The sequence below is a fragment of the Neofelis nebulosa genome, chromosome 8, assembly GCF_028018385.1.
Source record: "Neofelis nebulosa isolate mNeoNeb1 chromosome 8, mNeoNeb1.pri, whole genome shotgun sequence".
NCBI lineage: Eukaryota > Metazoa > Chordata > Mammalia > Carnivora > Felidae > Neofelis > Neofelis nebulosa.
The window spans coordinates 101,868,268-101,886,516 of record NC_080789.1 but is presented as its reverse complement, the minus strand read 5'-3'; the positions used below and the strand labels follow the sequence as shown (position 1 = coordinate 101,886,516).

General features: G+C 41.7%; 1 long non-coding RNA gene across 1 annotated transcript in view; it reads left to right on the top strand.

Annotated features, from left to right (window-relative positions):
• Positions 1-1,167: 1,167 nt before the first annotated feature.
• The window catches only part of LOC131520135 (uncharacterized), a 25,845-nt gene continuing 8,763 nt past the window's right edge, over positions 1,168-18,249 (top strand). The window contains exon 1 of the long non-coding RNA XR_009265941.1: positions 1,168-1,739. This is a non-coding gene — a long non-coding RNA (uncharacterized LOC131520135). The remainder of the gene's footprint in view (positions 1,740-18,249) is intronic.

The window sequence follows — 18,249 nt, the reverse complement described above, 5'->3', positions numbered from 1 at the left end:
CACAGGCGGAAACATGGTAGGTGATAGGGCTGGAGAGGTATAAATGTGCTGGATGCAACATGAATCCTTTCTGCGCTGCTTGTTAGTTTTCAGGATACCTTCACGGACACGACCTCCTCAGAGCCTTCTACCACCACCGTGAGTTAGCAAGAACAGGCGGTGTTGTTCCCAGTTTGCAGATGAGGAAGTAAACGCCCAGTAAAGTGACTTGCCACTAGCCACACAGCGAGGGAGAGGAAAAGTCCCTGTTCACCCCTTGCCCTCTGACTCTTGGTCCAGTGCTCTCAGCCAGATACCATCACTGCCTTCCCTTCTGTCTAGTTCAAGCGGAGACTTCCTGCTGGCTCAGCCCTCAAATCCAAAAACAGAGGCATCAGGTTTCACAGGTGGAGGAAGTCTTAGGGCTGGGCACTTTCCCCAGGACTCTCCCAAAGGGAAGACTGCGCTGATGGGCCCCAGAATCTCTGGCTAAGGCCTCTCCAGTTGACTATGAAGCACTGGTTAGAATCCCCTCAGTTGAGACTTCACTGGTAGGAAAGAGCTTTGGGATAGGATGATTTGGCTGGACCAAGCACTCCCTGCTTTTAATTCAGTTAGTCCACAGGTCCAGGCATGTGCTTGGAGACCCAGAAAATGGCTCTGCAAACCAGGCCACGCCCTCTCACCGGAGGCTTTTATGCCCACATTCACGCACCATGGGAACTTGCCTCTTATCTTTTCAGCTTCCTGTAACATAATCATTAATTATCTGCATGAAATGGCTTCTCCCATACTACAAAGCCTTTGTTGATTTAGGAAAAAAACAGGTCTCTTTTTGCTTCCCTAAATTCTTCTGTCCTCCTAAGTTTTCAACCTCTCTCCCTTTCTGTGAAACTGAATTACCTGCTATAATTTGCATGGAAAACTTAATGCGTCCTCAACTATGGGCCTTGAACAAGCTGCCCCCACCTCCTTGAAGTCATTCACGGAGAATGGAGACTCTTGCTCAAAGCAAAGGCCACAGACACTTAGGAACTGCCCTTGGGGCAAGCAAACAGTGAGATCAAATCACCTTGATTTGAATGAAAAGCTGCATATATTTAATCACAGAATCTCAGAAACTGAAGAAGCTTCAGCGTCAGAGTCTCCACCTGCTTAGTACCGGGACTTGAGAAAGTGCTTAAAAGTCTCTGGCCCTCACCTGCCCCAAAGTCCCAAAGTATCAGCCATTTGTGCACATGATTCTGTGTGTGGGTGTGCTTCACTTCTGTATGCATTTCTAAATCTTGAGCCAATATTAAAAATTCAGGATCTTTTATGCTAAAAGATATGGATTTCTGGCATCACTTGGAAAACTGGCTCATCTTACATCACAGGGCCACATTCTCATAAAGGAAAAATCAGCTGGAAAGGATGGTGTGCTCTAGATAGGTGTGATCCCTCCCACTTTCCAGTCCCTTCCACATGGTATCACCTCTCCAACAATAAAGCCCCAATCCAGTTGCCATTTTTTGCCATACCAAGTGCCTTGTCATTGTGTATAGAGTATAGAAACATTTCTTTGTAGTCATTTCTCTATCAAAGTGAAAAAAATAAGATACACCAAGAAAGCTGAGTTTCAAGAAAACAAGAAACCATATCTCTTTGTGGATGCTAAGAAATATTCCTCTGCATTTGGCTAGCTGGCTGGGACCCCAGTCATCTGAAGGCTTGACTAGGGCTGGAGAGTCTGCTTCCCAGATGGCTCACCCACAAGGCTGGTAAGTTGGTGCTGTTTGCTGTCAGGAGGTCCTAGTGCCTGGATGTGTTAACCTCTCCATAGGGATGTTTAAATGTACTCATGGTATTGTGATTGGCTTCTGCCAGTGCAAGTGATCCAAGAGAAAGCAAAATGAAAGACACACTGTCTTTTATGACCTAACATCGGGAGTCCAACTTTGTTATTTCCACAATATTTTCCACAGGTCAGCCCTTTTTAGTGTTGGAGTAGATATATCAGGGGTGTGAATACTGGGGCAAGACTCATAGGAGTCTATCTTGGAAGCTGGATACCACATAATTCTATGATGTTTATGAGAGGCAACCTAAAATTAAGCACATGGAAATATTTGAAGTTGGGATGGCTGTATTAATATCAGACAAAATGGACTTTTGAAAAAAAAATGTACTATTACAGATAGAGAATGAGATTAAATAATGATAAAAAGTTCAATTTATTAAGAAGATATGATTATCACTAACCTAATAAAATAATAAAATAGGCCCACGATATATAAAACAAAAAATTCATAGAACTCAGGGAGGGATTGGGGGCACCTGGTGGCTCAGTTGACTACGCTTCCGACTCTTGATCTCAGCTCAGGTCTTGATCTCAGGGTTGTGAGTTCAAGTCCCACATTGGACTCCATGCTGGGCGTTAAGCCTACTTTAAAAAAATTGGTTTAGAACTCAGGAAGAGACTGACAAACTCACCATCATGGGGGAGATGACAACATACCTCTCTCTATTACTGTTAGATCAAAGAGACAGAAAAAAAGAAAAGAAGAAATTTGAACAATACAACTAATAAGTTTGATTGGACATATATAGAATTCTATACCCAACAACTAGAGAGGATACACTTAGAACATTTGTAAAAATTTACCAAGTACTAAACCACAAAACAGGTCTCAAAAAATTTCAAGGAATCAATATTAAGATGTTTCTCATATAACACAATTAATTGGAAGTAAATTAAAAAATCTAATTATTTTTTAATTTCCATATGCCTGGAAAAATTTAAGCATACTACTAACTCATGGGTCAGTAAGTCATGCTGCACCCCATGATAATTCATTTTTTAATTATTGTTATTAGTTTAATACAAAAGTTGCACTGGTTCATATGCTTAGGAGCAAGCTTTCTTACCATCAGAGAAAAAGTCTTTAAAAATCTTTGTAAAAGCTGAAAATGTTTCATAACTGACATCCTTTCATGCAAATGGCTGCTGGTTTAGTGACTTCAAGAATTGGTATTTTTTCCACTATTTTAAGGTATCTAGAGAAGCTAAAAATGTGTATCAAGAAACAATGAATCTTATCCCAAGGTAAAAAAATATATATTAATATATTCAATAATATTCATAGTATTATAATATTTTATTATTAATATTTATAATATTAGTATTATTTAAACTATTGATAATATTGATAAATATTGATAATATTTAAAATATGTTAGATCATATTTTTAGGTTTAATGAAACTAGTCACTATTGGAAACAAATGCCCTCGAGGACCTATTTCTCAGTGCAAGGCATAAATAAATCCCAGCGGTCAAGGCTATGAATATAATCACTTCTCTACAGAGAAGTGACTTACTATAGTACCAATAAAGAGATAGTGACCGAAGCTTAATCACATGGGGGACTATGAGGGAAGCTGGGAAATATCATCTTTAATTATGTTGCCAGGTGAAAGTTGACATTCTGTTCAAGAACTACCAAATAACTATTAGAGAATCATCGGCAGACTCTTCCATGAAGAAAATTATCCCTAATTCAGGACTATGAGTCCAACATGACCTTAATGACAAAACCAAATATGAGAAATGAAAAGTGAGAAAAAAAATCACTGGTCAGACTACTCATGAACATAGAGTAAAAAGTAAATGTAAAAAGTCCTAAAAAAAATATTAGCAACCGAGTCCAACAGTATGTAAAAAAGATAATATATTATGACCAAGTTTTATTTATTCCAGAAATTTAGGAGTGGTTTAGCATTAGAAAATCTATTATTATAGATTATGAAACACCACACTAGCAAATTAAAGGGTAAAAATAGGAATGGCTGCACCAATTTACACTTCCACCAACAGGATACAAGTGTTTCCTATTCTCCACTTTCTGGCCAACACCTGATATCTCTTATCTTTTTGGTAGTAAGCCATTCTAACAGATGTAAGGTGATATCTCATTGTGGTTTTGATTTGCGTTTCCCTGATGAATCATGACGTTGAACATCTTTTTATGTACCTATTTGCAATTTGTAGGTCTTCTTTGGAAAAATATCTATTCAGACATTTTGGTGGGAATGTAAACTGGTGGAAGGTTCCTCAAAAAAAGAAAAATAGAACTGACATATGGTCCAGCAATTCCACTTCTGGACAGTCCAGAGAAAATAAAAACACCGACTTGGAAAGATATATGCACTTTCATGTTCATTGCAGAATTATTTACAATAGCCAAGATATGGAAACAACCTAAGTGTCCATCAGTGAATAAATGGAGAAAGAAAATGTTTATTTCAGGAATATTATTCAGCCCTTTAAAAATAAAATCATACCATTCGCAACAATATGGATGGATCTTGAGGGCATTAAGCTAAATGAAATAAGTCAGAGAACAACAAATAAATACTGTATGATCTCACTTATATGTGGAGTCTAAAAAAAAAATAGCTCAGAGAAAGCAAATTGGTGGTTACCAGAAGCAGGGAGTGTGTGTGTGTGGGGGGGGGGGGGGGAGTCAAATGGGTGACAATGATCAAAAAGCACAAATTTCCAGTTATAATAAATCATGGGTATGTAATGTACAACATGGTGACTATAGTTAATAATACTACATTTCATATTTGAAAGTTGCCAAGAGCGTAAATCTTAGAAGTTCCTATCACAAGAAAAAAAAATTGGGGCGCCTGGGTGACTCAGTTGGTTAAGCATCTGACTTCGGCTTAGATCATGATCTCACAGTTTGTGAGTTCAAGCCCCGCATCAGGCTCTGTGCTGACATCTCAGAGCCTGGAGCCTGCTTCAGATTCTGTGTCTCTCTCTCAGCCCCTCCCCTGCTCATGCTCTGTGTTTCTCAATAATAAATAAACATTAAAAAAAAAAAAAAAGAAAAGAAATTTGTTAACTATGTATGGTGACTAATGTTAACTAGGCTTTTGGTGGTGATTATTTTGCAATTCATATATATATCAAATCATTTATGTTGTACACCTGAAACTAATATAATGTCAATTATACCTCAATATAAAATAATTAATTAATTAATCTTAGCATCTCATTTGATGCAGAAAAAGCATTTAATTGACAAATTTACTCAGCAAACTGGGAATAGAATAAAATACTTTAAGTTAACTAAGATTAACAAAAACCTCATCATTCTAACGCGAATGTATAAGAAATGTAAAATCATTCCCATTAAAATAACGAGATAGAATGCCCACTCTTACCATATCTGTTTAAACTACTTGGAAACCCTGGCCAATGCAACAAAACAAGGAAAATAAATTCAAGTCATAAAGAATGAAGTCTTTAAAGAAACAAGCTTATCATTAATCACATATAATTGTCTCAAAAATATCTACAAACAAAATATTACAAATCAATGGAAATCTTTTGCAAGGCAACCAAATATAAGATCAATGTTTTAAAATCTACTTCATTTACATACACTAGCAAAAGAAAATACAATTGTAAAAAAAAAGAAACTTATTTAATGTAATTCAGGACTATAAGAACATAATAACAGATTGAACAAAAGATGTTCAATACATGTAAGGAAAAAAATAACAAAATATTATTAGAAGACATTAATTAAGACCTAAATAATTTGAGAGTTATGTTATGAATATTTAGATTCAATATCACAACAACATTAGTTCTCCCCAATTTATATGTAGACCAAATACAATGCCAATCAAAATCTCAACAAACTTTTTAAGGACTTCAACAAGCTGATCTATCTATCAATTGATCAATTGATAGATGGATAGATAAGAGTGCTATTGGCCAAAAATAGACAATATACTCCTTAAGAATGGGATGGGAGGACTTACCCTACAAGATATCAAGACTTATTATAAATCTATTGCATTTTAGACTGAATGGTATTAGTGCAGGTTTAGACAAATTGATCAGAGGACTTGGATTAAGAGCCAAGAAACAGACCCACAGATATACAGAAATTTTATATATGACAAAGTTGACATCATAGATCAACTGGGTAAAGTTGGACTGTTCAATAAATAATATTGGAATAATCAGTTATGCATATGGGAAAGAAAATGAAATTCGATCCCTAGCTCACACCATACTCAATAATCATTCACAGTGGATTAGGAGATTAAATATGAAAGGTGAGGGGTGCCTGGGTGGCTTAGTCAGAAAGTGTCTGACTTCAGCTCAGGTCATGATCTCTCTGTTCATGAGTTTGAGCCCCCACATCGGGCTCTGTGCTGACAGCTCGGAGCCTGTAGCCTGCTTCGGATTCTGTCTCCCTCTCTCTCTGCCCCTCCCCTGCTCATGCTCTGTTTCTCTCTTAGAAATAAATACACATTAAAAAAAATTTTTTTAATATGAAAGGTGAAACTTTAAAATTTTGGGAAGAAAATATCTTTGTGATCACAGAGTAGATTTATTAAGCAAGTAAAAATACTAATCATAAGACAATTAATGTATTTAGCTACATTAAAATGTAAAATTTTTGTTTATCAAAAAACAAGATATAAGCTGGGAGAACATATCCATAAAACATATAACCAATATGGAACTATTACCCAGAATATATAAAGACCTTCTACAAATCATTAAGATAAATAATGCAATTGTGTAATAGCCAAAAGATAAGCATAGGTGTTTCTGGGGTTTTTTCTCTTTTTTTTTTTAGTGTTTATTTATTTCTGAGAGAGAGAGAAAGACAGAGCATGAGCAGGGGAAGGGCAGAGAGAGAGGGAGACACAGAATTCGAAGCAAGCTCCAGGCTCTGAGCTGTCAGCACAGAGCCTGACGCAGGGCTCGAATCCACGAACTGTGAGCCAAAGTTGAAACTTAACCAAATGAGCCACCCAGGTGCCCCAAGCATAGGTGTTTCAAAGACAAGAAAACCCACCTAGTAAATGAGAATATGGAAAGAAGCTCAATTTTATTAATAATCAAGGAAATTAACTAAGTCCACAATAAAATACCATTTTACATGAACGGGTTTAGCAAAAAATTTAAGTCTGCTACTGCCAAGTGGTTGTTAGAATGTAAACCAATGTGAACTCGTACATACTGCTTATAGGATTATAAGTTGATGTGATCACTCCGAACACCATTTTATTTGATGAAAAGCAATATTATCTAGAACAGCAAAATATCTGCATACAATATGACTCTATTTTCATAAGGTTCAAAAATAAGCAAAAGTAAATACTCTGTGGATATACACATATGTATATGAAGCTGCTCTTAAAAACAAGGAAATAATAAACACAAAATTCAAGATAGTGGGAGGCCGGCCAACAGAGCAGGGAAGGAGGCATGGAGGCAGATGCAACCATGTGATCACGTTCTAATTCTTAGATAAGCTAATGTGTTCAAAGATGTTCATTTTGTAAATTTGCTTCATCGCATGCATTTTACATTTATTTTTTATGCATGAAATTTTAAAACAAAACAAAAACCGCCCTCAAAGAGAACCGCCACCACTTTCCTAAGGAACGGATAAGCCTTGTTACAGAGGGTGGAAGACTTAAGTTCTTGAAGCAAAAATTTCCAGCCAAATTTGACCTGGGCTGCTAGATTGGGCTTGAAGCCTGGGCTGGCAAGACACGAAGGTGAATCAAACCAAGGGTGGAGGGTCGGTCTGTACCCTGGGAAGTAGCAAAGTCTCCTGCCTGGTACCTGCCTGGTGTCACACAGCCCACTAATGGAAACTCAGGGTTCAGGGACCCACTGGCGGTGTGTGAGGAGCCGGGAGGGAAGACGTGAGGACTGATGTGTAGCACCAAGGCTGTCCAGCCAGGCAAGGCTTGGGGCTGCAGCCAGCTCTGGAATGCATTCCAAGACTGATCACAATCTGATTCCTGTTGGAGCAAAGGAACAGGGCCCAGACAGAGCCACCACACAGGTCGAGCTGAGCCTCAGGCAGGAACCAACTAGAATGTCCATCATCTTTGGAGATCAGGGTTCCTGGAAAATACAGGAGCCAGGGACTAGACCTGGAGAAAAAAAGGATGAGAGGAAGAAAACCTCACTTTAGGATGGTCGTGAATGTTGTATCCCCTGCACCAGGCAAGAGTACTCCCTGGCCCCTGCGACTCTCTTCCCATCCCACCCTATGAGCCTAAGGCTGACGGCACCATCTCATCTGTCTTACAATGCTGTTTGAGGGCCCTGGACACATGGGCGCTTCCCCAGTTACTGGTCAATGCCTCTAATGCCATCAGTTTCTTAGTTAAAGTTTTCTCCCTCCTTCTATGTTCTTACAGTACCAATGCTGCTTGTAACTGTCCTGTCTCCATCACATGTGGTGATATGGTGATATAATTAAAAATACATACTTCATCTTAGTCCCAGCTCCTGGCAAGATCCTAAAAGCCTTCTAATTTCCTGAGTGAGGGGGTGATACAATTATAATATTGTTATAATATTTGGTCTTGATCCTTTTGTCATATTTGGTCTTGGTCCTTGGTTCCTGACACCAGAACTTCTATTTTATTCCATTGGTCTATGTGTCTGTTTTTGTGCCAATACCATGCTGTCTTGATGATTACAGCTTTGTAGTAGAGGCTAAAGTCTGGGATTGTGGTGCCTCCTGCTTTGGTCTTCTTCTTCAAAATTACTTTGGCTATTTGGGGCCTTTTGTGGTTCCATATGAATTTTAGAATTGCTTGTTCTAGTTTCGAGAAGAATGCTGGTGCAATTTTGATTGGGATTGCATTGAATGTGTAGATAGCTTTGGGTAGTATTGACATTTTGACAATATTTATTCTTCCAATCTATGAGCAGGGAATGTCTTTCCATTTCTTTATATCTTCTTCAATTACCTTCATAAGCTTTCTATAGTTTTCAGCATACAGATCTTTTACATCTTTGGTTAGATTTATTCCTAGGTATTTTATGCTTCTTGGTGCAATTGTGAATGGGATCAGTTTCTTTATTTGTCTTTCTGTTGCTTCATTGTTAGTGTATAAGAATGCAACTGATTTCTGTACATTGATTTTGTATCCTGCAACTTTGCTGAATTCATGTATCAGTTCTAGCAGACTTTTGGTGGAGTCTATCGGATTTTCCATGTATAATATCATGTCATCTGCAAAAAGCGAAAGCTTGACTTCATCTTTGCCAATTTTGATGCCTTTGATTTCCTTTTGTTGTCTGATTGCTGATGCTAGAACTTCCAACACTATGTTAAACAACAGCGGTGAGAGTGGACATCCCTGTCGTGTTCCTGATCTCAGGGAAAAAGCTCTCAGTTTTTCCCCATTGAGGATGATGTTAGCTGTGGGCTTTTCATAAATGGCTTTTATGATGTTTAAGTATGTTCCTTCTATCCTGACTTTTATAAAAGAAAAGATAAGAACCATATGATCCTGTCAATCAATGCAGAAAAGGCCTTTGACAAAATCCAGCACCCTTTCTTAATAAAAATCCTGACACCAGAACTTCTAAGATCGGTGGATTCTCCAGAGTGATAACGGCGCCTTTTTGTATGCTAATGAGGTGACCGGTGGCTGGGTCCCTACAGAGCTTCAGGCTGGGGGCTGGTTACATACAGAAAGACCCAGGCATGATCAGAGGGTTAGGACTTTCAGTCCCACTCCACACCCCTAGGGAGTGGAGAGGGGTCTGAGACTGAGCTAACCACCAATACCCAGTGATTTAATCAGTCGTGCTGTGTAATGGAATTTCCATGAGAACCCTCAACAGTTGAAGCGAGAGAACTTTCAGATTGGAGAACATATCAGGCGTGGAAACTCTATCGTACCTTGCCCTACGCATCTCCTCCATTTGGCTTTCCTGAGTTATATATAATAAATTGGTACATGCAAGGAAAGTGTTTTTCTATGAAGCATGAATTCTGTGATGCATTCTAGCAAATTATCAAGCCAGAGGGCAAGACTGGTCATGGAAACCTCCAGTTTATAGCCTTTTGGTCAGAAGTACAGGAAGCCTGAGACTTGCAATTGGCATCTGAAGTAGGGTCATTTTTGTGAGGCTGAGTCCTTGAGCTTGTGAGATCTCTTGCTAACTCCAGGTAGATTGTGTCACAATCAAATTAAATTGTAGGACCCTCAGCTGGTATCAGAGAATTGGTTAGCAGGGGGAAAAAAACCCCACCTACTGGTGTCAGAAGTGTTCTGTGGGTAGAAACAGATCCTAGTATATGTTCTACTTCATTTTATGATTATATATATGTCCACAGATTGTACTCCCTTTGCTGGGCTATCAGCATTTAAAATTTTTATTTATTTATTTATTTAAAAGTTTAGCCCTTCCTTTTTTTAATTTTTTAAAACGTTTATTCATTTTTGAGAGACAGAGACAGAGCGTGAGTGGGGGAGGGGCAGAGAGAGAGGGAGACACAGAATCTGAAGAAGGCTTCAGGCTCTGAGCTATCAGCACAGAGCCTGATGCGGGGCTTGAACCCATGAACTGTGACCCGAGCCAAAGTCGGATGCTTAACCAACTGAGCCACCCAGGTACCCCTGGGCTATCAGCATTTTAAGGTTGTGTTGTATCTAGCTTCTTCATATTCCCTGTCAGCTTACTTAGAAACTTATGCATAAATATACCAATAAATATTGACAAGTTTTAACTAAGCATTTTAAATCTGGGGAAGAAGAAAGATACTTTAAACTAGTACTTTCAAAAAAAAATAATAAAATAAACCATTATTTTCAGCCTCTAACCTTTAGTATAAATTCGTTTTCAGGGTTTTTTTAAGATAGATTTTGATAATTTGAGAGAAAGTTAAGGGGAAAAGATTTAATGAAGAGGTTTCCTGGGCAGCGTTGGCAGCCTGGCTGGCTAGTCAGTTAAGCGTCTGACTCAATTTTGGCTCAGGTCATGATCCCATGGTCATGTGAGCCTAAAGCCTGCTTAAGGTTCTCTCTCTCCATCTCTCTCTACCCCTCCCCAGCTTGCACTCATTCTCACTCTCTCGAAAAAAAAAAAAAAGGAAAAAAAAATTTTTCTTGAAGCAAAAGGGGAAAACACTATGTGTCCATTCAGAGCAATGATTATTTTTTTATTATGATTCATTCATACCCTAAGAGACTGTGGAGACCTTAAAAATAACTAGATCTCGGGGCGCCTGGGTGGTGCAGTCGGTTAAGCGTCCGACTTCAGCCAGGTCACGATCTCACGGTCTGTGAGTTCGAGCCCCGCGTCAGGCTCTGGGCTGATGGCTCAGAGCCTGGAGCCTGTTTCCGATTCTGTGTCTCCCTCTCTCTCTCTGCCCCTCCCCCGTTCATGCTCTGTCTCTCTCTGTCCCAAAAAATAAAATAAACGTTGAAAAAAAAAAAATTTAAAAAATAAAAAAAAAAAAAAATAACTAGATCTCTATAGACTGACATGGAAAGCTATCAGACATATTAAGTTAAAAAAAAAAACTTGCAAAACATTTACAACATGACTCTATTTTTATTCAAAAATAAAACAAAACAAAAATGATATGCTTCTATTTAAAGCAATAAAACTATTCTGTGTGATACTGCAATGGTGGATACAGGTTATTATAAGTTTGTCCAAACCTGTAAAATGTGCACACAAAGAATGAACCCTGCTGTAAATTATGGACTCTGGGTGATAACGATGGGTCAACATGGGTTCTTCAGTGGTAACAAATGCACCACCTTGTTGGGATATGTTGATACTCCTATGTGGGGACAGGAAATATATGGGAAATCTCTTACCTTCTGCCCAATTTTGCTGTGAACCTAAAGCTGCTTTAAAAAGTAACATCTAGGGGCACCTGGGTGGCTCAGTCGGTTAAGCATCCAACTTCAGCTCAGGTCATGATCTCAAGGCTTGTGAGTTCGAGCCCCGCATCGGTCTCTGTGCTGACAGCTCAGAGCCTGGAGCCTCTTCAGATTCTGTGTCTTTCTCTCTCTCTGCCCCTCCCCCACTCACACTCTGTCTCTCTCTCTCTCAAAAATAAATAAACATTAAAAAATAATTAAAAAATAAAATAAAAAGTAACATCTAATAAAAAAATATTTAAAGAAAAAGCCGGAAAAATATAAAAAATTATATGCATCTGCACTGTGCAAAAGTTCTAAAAGATGCAAACAAAATTGTAAACAGTGATTACCTCTAAGGCCGCATTTATCAAACTCTGACATGCACACAAATTATTAGGACATTGTTAAAAGTGTTTAAAGTTCCTATTGTGATTCAGTAGATCTGTAGTGACGCCCAAGCTCCCAGGCAGTGATAAGGTGGCTTGCAAGAGGGGATTGTTACATTTTCGGGAATTTGGTGACTCAATTATTAAATACAACCATTATTTAAAATTAAATTATATATAAGCTTATAATTAAATGATTTTTTTTCCAACGTTTTTTATTTATTTTTGGGACAGAGAGAGACAGAGCATGATCGGGGGAGGGGCAGAGAGAGAGGGAGACACAGAATCGGAAACAGGCTCCAGGCTCCGAGCCATCAGCCCAGAGCCTGACGCGGGGCTCGAACTCACTGACCGCAAGATCGTGACCTGGCTGAAGTCGGACACTCAACCGACTGCGCCACCCAGGCACCCCTAATTAAATGATATTTAACACAGAGACAATAACTACTCAAAACTCATTTCCTAATTATTTTGTATTTTATTATTATCTGTGCTCTTGAGGTTATACAGACAGACTAGTGTATCTGCATGGTGGATGTGCTATACCATCTACTCTGGGCTACTCTGCCCAATTTTGCATCCAGTGACATCACATTGTGATTCGGTGACATCACATTGTAATTCAGTGACATCACATTGGCAGCATGAAAATGTAGCCATATGTAGCCACGGTGAGAATATTTACACCATGTTAATCAGCTACAGATCACGGCTTTATTTCCAGAGTCACATGTAAAACATTTACTAGCATCTCCCAGGCAGACCGCACCAGTCTAGGGCTTGGAATTGACGTGGGGAGAAGTTTCAAGAGCAAGAGAGGGGAACCTGCAGAAGAGGGAGACCGTGAACATTGGATACAAATTTTGGCACACTCAGGTTTCCTGCATTCCTAGCCTGCTAGTGGCATGGAGTGCTTAGTAAGGGTTTGCCAGACAAAGGAACGAATGAATGCCATGAAGAAAAGTTTACGCTGGAAAACACAGGATGACCCCCTTCACTTCTCACAGGGCTGGGGATGAATGAGTTGGGTGTGTGCTCCTGGGGGCCCCTGGCAGGAGAGGCCCAGCACCGGCCCTCTTGCTCCCCTCCCACCTCAACGTTTCCTGTATGATTTTAGTTCCCGTATCTGGGAGCCAGTATTTACTTAACTCTGCCTCCAGAGTTCAGCAATAACTATTCTGCAAGGAAAGGCCAAGGCTGCTCAAAGTTCTGGCCAAGTAAACACACAGCCAGGCCTGGATGCAGACAGCGGGCGCCGCAGCGGACTCCGGCAGCTGGTCTGGAAAAGGCTGGGCCCACACCCCGATCCCTTCTGCCGGCCCACCCACCACCACCCCTGCTCCTGCCCCTCCCCTGCCACCAGAACCCTCTCTCTTATCCCAGCTATCGTTCCTGCCCCTGCCTCTCACTCTGCCGACCACCCTGGACATAGTTCCTGACTAATGGAAACATCTATCCCTCCACCTCCTGCCTGATGGCTCCCTGGTCACCAAAATCTCCAGAACGGAGGTCGGAGCAGTGGCCTGACTGGCTTGCTGGGCCATTTGAGTGGACCGAGGCCAAGCACCCCCACCCCGTCAGCCTCCAAGGCCCAGATCGATTTGCATTCTCTGGACCCTGGAGGAGGCAGTTCTGCTTCTGTGCAGTCAGAGCAGTTCATCCTGCACTCCCTGCTCCCCATCCAGCAAACATGCTGAGCCCCAACTGTGCCCTGGCATCATTGCAGGCGATGGAGATCCGGAGTGCCAGACGATCCACTCAAAGAGCTTATACTCAGTGGCGAGAGGAAGTCAATGAAAAGTGCCATGGGCTAAACCATCTGTGTGCTTCTGACACTCACATGTCGAAACCCTAAGCCCCACTGTGATGTGCATTTGGCAGAGGGCCTTTGAAAGGTGGTTAGGCTTCGGGTAGGCCATAGGGTGGGGCCCCCAAGATGAGATAGTGGCCTTATAAGAAGAGGAGGAGACAGGAGATCTCTACGTTTGTGTGAATACCAAGGAAGCCCATGTGAGGATAGAAGGCAAACCAGGAAGACAGTCCTCCCCCAGATCTCACTCTGCCGGCACCTGAAACAAATGTAAGTTGGTAATAAATGCCAGGAAGCAAGTGCAGTAGGGTAAGGCAGGCAGCAAGTGATAGGGAGAGTGATATTTATGGAGGGTAGTGAGGAGGTCCTCTCCGAGAAGGTGATGTGAGAGCAGAGGGCTGGATGACGGAAAAGCCATGGGCTATCCAGGGGAAAATATTCAAGGCAAAGAGAGCTGCACACAAATTCCCTGAGGTGGAAACATGCCAGTGGTGCTCATGGCAGCCCCATGTGAAGTGAACAAGGGGCAAGACCCGGGGGCCCCATTACCTGGGGTTTTGTGGGCCAATTAAAGGAATGTGAGGTTTACTCTGGAACCATTGGAAACTTCTGAGCAGAGAAGTGACACAAACTGATTTATGTTCTAAGAAGGTCCTTCTGGGTGCTCTGTTGAGAACAGACTATGGGTAAGAGGGTGAGAGGGTAAAAAAGCGTAGAAACCTGCTAGGGAGCTCACAGTGGTAGCTTAGACCAGGATAGTAGGAGTGCAAGCGTGGATTCTGGTTATTTTATCTTTTCTTTCTTTCTTTCTTTCTTTTTTTTAAGAGAGAGAGAGCAAGCAGGGAAGGGGCAGAGAGAGAGAAAGGGAACAGAGGATCTTCAGGCTCTGTGCTGACAGCAGAGAGCCCGATGTGGGGCTCGAACTCACAAACCATGAGGTCATGGCCTGAGCCGAAGTGAGATGCTCAACTGACTGAGCCACTCAGGCTCCCAGTGATTCTGGTTATATTTTGAAAATAGGTCTGACAAGATGTGCTGATGAATTCCTTGCAGGGTATGATAGAAAGAGAAGGGTTGAGGGTCACCCTGACGTTCATGACCTAAGTGGCTCAAGTCGGCATTATATCATGCCCTGAAGGCAGCAACTGTATGTTATTCTTCCTTGCTGGATCCTCTGGGATATAGAGTGGGTATGATGCATGGCCCACGATAAGGGAGAGAGGAAGGGAGCCAGGAAGAGAGGGAGACATGAGGGAATGGGTAGGTGGAGGAAGAGTATTTATGCCATTGATATCCCTAAAGTCTTGCCTGGTGATCGACTCTTCCCAGGATGACCTGAAGATGTCTGGCAGTTTATTTATTTATTTTGAGAGAGTGGAGGAGGGGCAGAGAGAGAAGGAGAGAGAATTTCAAGCAGGCTCCAGGCTGTCAGCTCAGAGCCTGACACAGGGCTTGAACTCACAAACCATGAGATTGTGACCTGAGCCAAGATCAAGAGTTGAACTTGAACCTAGTGAGCCACCCAGGCACCCTTCCAGGGAATTCTTATATCCACCTGCCCTTCCCAGCCCAACACCCATCCTTAAACAAAAGCAATGCACTGGCAACTAGCCTGTTGAGAACTGGTTTACCATTTTGACTTCACCATCAGGTTCACCTTCACACGGTTAGGCTATGGATCTAACTGCTGTAACAGGCAATCCAAATAACTGTGATATAAACAAGATAGAAAGCATTTCTCCCTCGTGCACTACTCTGTACATAGTAGTCCAGGCTGCTACAACTCCTCATGGTGGAGACCCGGCACTGTCTATGTTTGCTCTGCCATCCCCGGGGTGGGGGTGGGGGACAGGCCATATCTCATGGCCTCAGACAGTTGGTCACCACATCCGGGCTCTGGACAGCCAGGAAGAGGAAGGAAAGAGCTGGGTGGGGGAGGGCTGTAGAAGCTAGAGTCCTGCTCTTTAAGGACATGCCCAGAAGCTGCACCTACCACTTCTGTGCACATCCATTGGCCAGAACTTGGCTGTGGGGCCAAAGGGATCTGGGAAAGATCCCTTATTCTGGGAAGTCATGTTTCCAACCCAAATCTAATGACTATGGAAGAAGGGAAGGAGAATGTGGGGACAAGTCACAGTTCTGACGCGTGGGTATCCAAAGCAGTTCCATCTGACCTACACGTCGAGCCCCTGCTCCCTGCGTGAGCCTCCTTGGATAGAGCCCAGCTCAATTCTTTTCATCTGATGTACAGAATTTTTCAACATATGGAGTGTGGTCACCTGTAAAACTGTACTCAATCTTTACCACACCCTGTGAGGTGGGTTGTTTTATCTGACTTTACCCCAAAGAGAACCGGACTTAGAAGGGCAGAAATACTTGCACCAGGTCACAGGCTGATGAACATCCCAGATTTGAGCTCAGACCTTCTCTCCAGATTCCTGGTCCTCCCTCTTCACTAACAGGGCACTTAATGGATAATTACTGTGATGTGCAGGAGAGGTGAGCCCTACCACTAATACCCCCACCACTAGAATTTTCCAGGAAGGGCACCTGCTAAAGATTCATGTGACATGATAGAACACAGACAATGGTACCATTCTTATTGAAGAGGAAAAATCCACCCACCTCCGCACATCCGTGCATGTGACACAGAGGCAGAGGAGGCAGAACTGAGCAGGCAGGACATCCCCAGTGCAGACAGCCTCCTTGTCTACAGCAGCATCTGGGATTTTTGGCCAGTGGCTTGTGTTACACAGTTGTTGAATACTTTTCATATCATTCCTCGTGAAATCTGTTCTTGGTCTGTCCCGAAGTGTTCTGTCATCTTGGAGAGATTTCTCAGCTTCAAGTGACTCTTCTGTGAAAGAGAAAGAGCCTATCGTACCCCTCCCAGCCACCCCCATTCGGTGAGGAGCCAGCTCTGAAGACATTGGTACAACCAGGAGAGGTGACAGCCAAGTTTCTCCCTGGGCTTCTCTGGGACACCACCTAAGCCCATGGGATCTTCTGCCCCAGCATGTTCCCTCCCATGCCCAAAGCCTGTCCACCCCCATTTCTACTCCTGAAACTTCAGCTCCTCACCCACCAGCCTGCAGATCCAGCCCACTCCTGCAAACTTGGAAGAACTGGCAGAAATCAAAGGCCTTAGAATATCAGAGCAGAAAGGCCTTCAGAGCCCATCTAATCCAGGGGCCACAGTGGCCCTGAGTGGCAGAACCTTGATGAGCACACATGATGTGTGGGACGCTGCCAAAGGCTCTCTGCACATTGCTTTACTTCACTCCGAAGCCACAGCCTGGCTTTGATGCCAGCTCAGTTACCTAGAGCTGTATGGCCTCTGATAAACTAGGCAACCTCTCTGTGCCTCCACGTTCTCATCAGCAAAATTGAGATGATAACGAGAGCTCTACCTAGTAGGGTCGTGATGATGACCTGAGTTACTACAGTTGATTCTTGGCATCCAGGGAAGTGATGTTCTATAAAGTTGCTGCACAGCGAATTAGCAAATATTAAACCGTTGTCCCTGGGGAAGTAGAGGATGGTTAGTTTCCTGCAAGCAGTCACGCTTTCATTTGACGTCTAGTGTTGATTCATTCACATGAACTCACAGCCTACAGTTCTACGACTCATGCCCAGATGAAGCTTATCTAACACATCTTTCTTCATAAGGTGCATTACAGACTTCTTGAACGTATAAGCACTGTTCTTTGTTTATTGAAGGATAACTGGTATACAATGCTATATCAGTTTCAGGGTGCTACATATAAATTTGACAATTCTATACGTTACTCAAGGCTCACCACGAGAAGCGTAGTCACCATCTGTCATCATACTTACGACAATATTCTTGACGATATTCCCTATGCTGGACTTTTCACCTCTTCAACATTCATTTTATAACTGCAAGTTTGTACCTTTTAATCCTTTTATCTATTTCATCTGTCTCCCCATCCCCCTCCCCTTTGGCAGCCACCACTTTGTATTTGAGAGTCTCATTGGTTTGCTTGTTTGTTTGTTTGTTCATTTGTTTTGTTTAGATTCCACATATAAGTGAAATCACGTATTATTTGTCTTTCCTGTCTGACTTATTTCACCTAGCATAACACCCTCTAGGCCCATCCATATTGTCACATATGGCAAGATGTCATTTTTATGGCTGAGAAATATTCCATTGTGTGTGTGTATATATATATATATATATATATATATATACACACACACACACACATATATATATATATCACCTCTTCTTTACCCGTTCATTTGTCGATGGACGTTTGGGTTGCTTCCGTATCTTGGCTATTTTAAGCAATGCTACAATAAACATAGGGGTGTGTATATCCTTTGGAATTAGTGTTTTCAT